Raw genomic sequence first — 5271 nt, 5'->3', positions numbered from 1 at the left:
AGAGAGAGAGAGAGAGAGAGAGAGAGAGAGAGAGAGAGAGAGAGAGCGAGAGAGAGCAGTCAAAAAGAGAGAGAGAAGAAACCTGTCACTGTGGAGGGAGTTGCTGTGAGTGTCTAGCTGGAGCTGACTCAGACTTTGCCCTAACTTTTCTATTCTTTGACCGAACGACACTCTGACTAGTGGCACACACGCAGAAGGGCACGAGTGGTTCATGTGAGCACACACCCTTCTGCCTCTTCCACACTTGCCCCACCTCCCCTCCCGCCCTGCCTCAGCCTCGCTTGCTCATTCTCTCCCCCTCTTCCTGTCTCTACATATATTAATGGTTAAGAAGAAGGTGATCTCTCCCTCTCTCTGGCTGATTATCCTCCTCTCCCTCCCTCCCTCCCAATGTCCCGCTCTCTCCCCCTCTTCCTCTTTTCATGTCCCTGACAGCAACAGTTTCTGAGAGCCCATCTGGTCTTTTGTTCAGTTCTCACTCCATTTTCAATTCATCCGATTTCCTTGTCTCTGCTCCCTTGCCCTCTCTGTCTTTCTTTTTTTGCTGTATGTGTCAGTGTGATCCTGCGCCACCAATTGAAAGAGGTCACATCCATTTCACAGAGACACACCTCATCCTCCAAGTTTTTATAGAACCAAAAAATTGATAGAAAATGTTGCACATAACATCTGTTTTTACCTCCATTGATCTCACTGCACTGCTTGGCTAACACACATAAATTCATCAGGGAAAACATTGTTAAGAAGCAAAAGCAAGCACCAGTTATGAGCTACTTTTTTTAAACCACTGTACACTAGGAATGACACAAATGATGGTTGTGGGAATCTGTTCCAGTTACACTTTTATCTGAGGAGCCCCCATGCTTGATGTTATCTGCAATATCTCAACCTCCTTCCTTTTCCACTTCCATCGTGAGAAACGTCCCTTCACTTTAAAACTCTGTATTAACAATTCACTTCAGGTGAGGGCTGGAGTCGTCTAAGGTCTCGTCTCCCCAACGACAACATATCTTGCAATATCTCGAATAAACAACTGTGATAAGAATGTGTGTGCTCGTCTGTAATTTCCTAACTTCCTTGACATCCATCCATCAATAATTTATTTTGGCTCAACATGGCCAGTAATGTGGTCGTCATGGGGACAGCCCTTATATAAACAGCGACCTGGCCTTTAAGGTGAACACAGTTGTTATTACACTCAGCAACTTATACCACTTAAATCACAGCATTCCCAGCTCATTTAGCCTATATGAGGATAGGACAAATGGGGCTGTTTGGGGTAAAAAAACTAAAAATCCTATGAACAAAGATGGCAGATAGTTTAAAATAGGCCTACATATGTATGAACCTTTTACAAGCTTCAGCTTAAATAAACAAGACTAAGAGTCTACAGCATGCTACCTATGTAAGGCTGTAGCTAAAGCTAACATGTTGATCTTAAGCATGTGTTTACCATATGCGTTTAATGATGCACATTTTTTGGAAGTCGCCATCTTGGCTTTTTGAAACCAGAAATGACACACGAGGGTGATGTAAGAGATTTAATTGGAGATTTTTGACAGAAAAAAATCACTAATTTCACACTGACTGTTGGCCATGATTTCAAACACAGATTCAGACATTATTGTCTTTTCTGATGACTGACTTCACACCCACCCATGATTCCACCAAAGAGTCAAAGTCTAAATGAGAACAGAGTACCAGAAATATTTACATTTCCTACACCACAGCTACAAGTCAGTAACAGTTCCTGTTTTAGCTGTTGCCATAGTGAAACTTGTTAAAAGATCATCTGAAGCAATACAAGCAAAGAAACAAACATGTTTACATCATATAAGAAACCCCATGTAAGGTTGTATTTGCTTTCTTTTTAAAAAAAATGTAAACTACATTGAATTTTCTGTGTGTGTGTGCTACATAAATAAAGTTTGCCTTGCCTGGATTGACAAATATGTTTTCTCTAATATGAAATCTAGACAGATGGGATAATAATAGAGCACACAAGACAGAGTCAGAAACAGAGACTGTTAAGACAAATGATTGATTACCCAGCTTGACATCATTTCCCTCTCAGGACAATATCTGTCCTAGTTTCTCTCTCTGGAGACACAACATTGAGACAATCTGCAAAGACGGTTTACTCCTTCAATGAATACTTGTGTGAATGTGTAACATTTGCTGTGATTGATAAATCTCTTTTCAGAAAGCTGAACATACACACTGTCCCGTGTAAGGTAGACTGAATGAATAAGAAAAAGTATTACAGTCAACACTTGAGCACGTAGGAATGCATAAAACTCTCAATCACTGTCAGTCTATAGAGGTAAAACAAACTTGAACTCACCATGTTTAAGGGTTTGTGTGAACATGAAGGTGACTGAGTGACTAATCATATGTCTCATTTAAGTGGGAAGTGGCTTTGAAAGAAGTAAAAATGCCAAAATGAATAAAAACAACCAGTACACCAAGGTTCCAGGGTTATTATCTGGTTATCTTTGCTGTATGACGTCACAGCAGCACAAAAAAGAAAAACACAGGAGGTGAACAGCTGTATACTGGGCATGAATGAAGCCTAAATTAATGACCTGACTGCTGAGTCATCCAATACACATCCAGCAAAGAAAAATAAAAGTCCACGATAGTTATCCAGTGAGGACACACACACGCTCTCTCCAGACGCCCCTGTGGTTGGGAATACTTGTGGTAAAGTCCAACTAATGGCAACTCCTCAGCATTCCTGTTTGGTAACGTGTATTTTTCCCTCCAACCAGCGCAGTCACTTGCGACAAGAAGAGAAGGCAAGATGTCCATATACGTACAGAGCAGCGAGATGAAATGAATCATTCGCTGTCTAAACATCCAGTGAATATGAGCGTTTGCACAGATGTGGAGTAATGATGAGAACTACATGGTGCGCAGTTATATTTCAACCTTAATCTGATCCATCTCGGGAAGAACATGTGATCTCTTGCTATTCATTAGACAGATGTTTCTGACAACTTCCTGTAACTACTGAAAGTCTATTGCCCCCTAATCTAGGTGTCTCTGGGGAGGTGACGGAGGGCGTCAGGAGTGTGCCCTGGTTGTGTATCTTTGGCCTATAGATGAGCTCTGCCACACCCTGCTGTGTCTCAGGCTGAATGAGCTACCCAGGCATCACAGGGGCATGACTGGACCCCTTCAAAAGGCCGGGCTTTGCGCAACAACAACAAAGCAAGGGCCTTGCTTGTGTGTGGGTGCTGGGACAGCCGAGCCGGCGTGTTTGGACAGTGTGTCACAGAGTACTGTCATCTGGAATGTCTTGTGTCATCCCCCATCTGGGTCGGATTCTCAGTCAGCACGAGGATGATACACCACAGTAGTCTTACAGGTGAAATGTTTGTGGATACCAATCAGTTTCTGGTTCATTTACATGTGCTTTCTTTCATACAACTGAAACAGGATGCCTTAAGCTGGAAAAAGAGGCATTACTAAAAAATGACATACAGGTCTAAATGTAGTAGAACTCAGACAGAAGAAGGAAGTGGAAGTACGAGGTGGTCATTTTACAGCAGGCTTTGTATCCCAGTTAAAAGACGACTGAATAGAGAAGTGCTGGTAGTACGGGAAAACGGGGAGACCAGAGGAAATCCTGTCAACAATGGTTGAACAAACTTGAGCGTGAGATAATGTGGATGAGAGCAAGCCTCTCACCAACCCTGGTGATCATTCACAAAGCCTGTTCACACAGGGAAATATGTGTCTCTCTCTCTGTGTGTGTGTGTGTGTGTGAGACTAAAAAAGAGACAGGGAGGGACTCCCGAGAGGCAAATTAGACTAAAATAGTTAATTATTAGATGATACAACCGTCAACTTCCTTTTATAAGTGAGGAAATTATTCATCACTACCTTAAAGAGAAAGTCCTTCAACATTTGTTCGATTTCATTCAAAGCTGTAGGACTGAGCTTTGATACTGCCCACGAGGACTGGAAGGGGATGGGTGGAGGCTTAGGGAAAGGGTGGGGTGCCGACTGGGTGACTGCACCACACAACCCCAGCCTGTGTTGTTTTTTTTGTGCTTCCAACCTCTCACTGAATGTATAGTCGTAACCCTTCAAACATGAACCCGACACCTTCATCAGACGATGTATCTGAAGGACATCCAAATATCAGCACAACAGAAGTGCGCACTCGCCCACTTTGGTCTCCATAGCAACTGCCTCCATCTCTCTCTGCACCATGCTGCTTGTCCATAAATCTGACCTACACGCCAGCGCAAGCCCCCGCACTATCTTCAAGACCCCGCGCACAGTTAATCAAAACCTCGGCGGGAACAAATCTGATTCCTTCTGTCCAGTGGCTCTCTTATCCAGCTGTTACACACAACAACATTGGCTGGCAGCAGTCAGAGGTGTAAATGTCAGACAGTGACAGGTAAGCCAAGGAAATGTCAGCATCTGTTTTTGCTGCATTTGCTGTGCTGATAATGGAAGAGTATTGTTCAACTGCTTCGCTAAACAGTCGTCAAGCCGATAGCAAAATACGATATAGCAGCGAGCTCCAATAAAGGAACATTATGTCACCATAAAAACAGTATTGACCAAGGGAATTTCAGAACAGAAAAACAAGGATAGAATAATCTACTTTATCCCAAATATTAGGCCTGAAGGATATTACATACCAATGACACAAGGAGGCTTTGTTCCAACCCAATCCTCTCATTACACTAGGCGGTATGGTAGCACAAGACCATGAGACAACTGGTCTACAAAAAAATCACACGTGGTTATCAGCTAGCTTCCAGCAATGTATCAGTTTTCCTGTTAGCTTGTTGCTGGGGTAACAGCCGGCCCCGCTCATGCAAGAGTGTTATAAAAAAAATTAAAAAAAACTTCCCATAGTGTATTAAGCACACATTTGTGTTCACTTCCTGCCATCTTACCATGTGTTTCTGTATGTGCTTTAATGGCAGCTTACACATTGGTTCTGCCTTCTTAAGCAGCTGTTTCAATTTCTGCATTTGACCTGATCCCAGGTTGATCCGTGAAGTTACTTTATCTCTTCCCAGCAGCTGGTGAAGTTGTGCACACAGATAAATACTCGCACACTACAGCGGTTGGATTATGAGCACGGCTCACCAAGTAATAACACATTTATATTCAATAAGGAGGAGATAACTGGAAGAAAGGGGTTAGTCTGGCTGAGGCTGAGATGATGTCAGATGACTGAGTGTGGTCTGTGATAAAACTGAAAGATTTGGAAAGATTCAGAGAGCACTTGTTAGAAAAAAA

Source organism: Anarrhichthys ocellatus, unplaced genomic scaffold (genome assembly GCF_004355925.1).
Source record: "Anarrhichthys ocellatus isolate YVR2014 unplaced genomic scaffold, GSC_Weel_1.0 scaffold2, whole genome shotgun sequence".
Classification (NCBI taxonomy): Eukaryota; Metazoa; Chordata; class Actinopteri; order Perciformes; family Anarhichadidae; genus Anarrhichthys; species Anarrhichthys ocellatus.
This window is presented reverse-complemented; position numbering follows the sequence as displayed.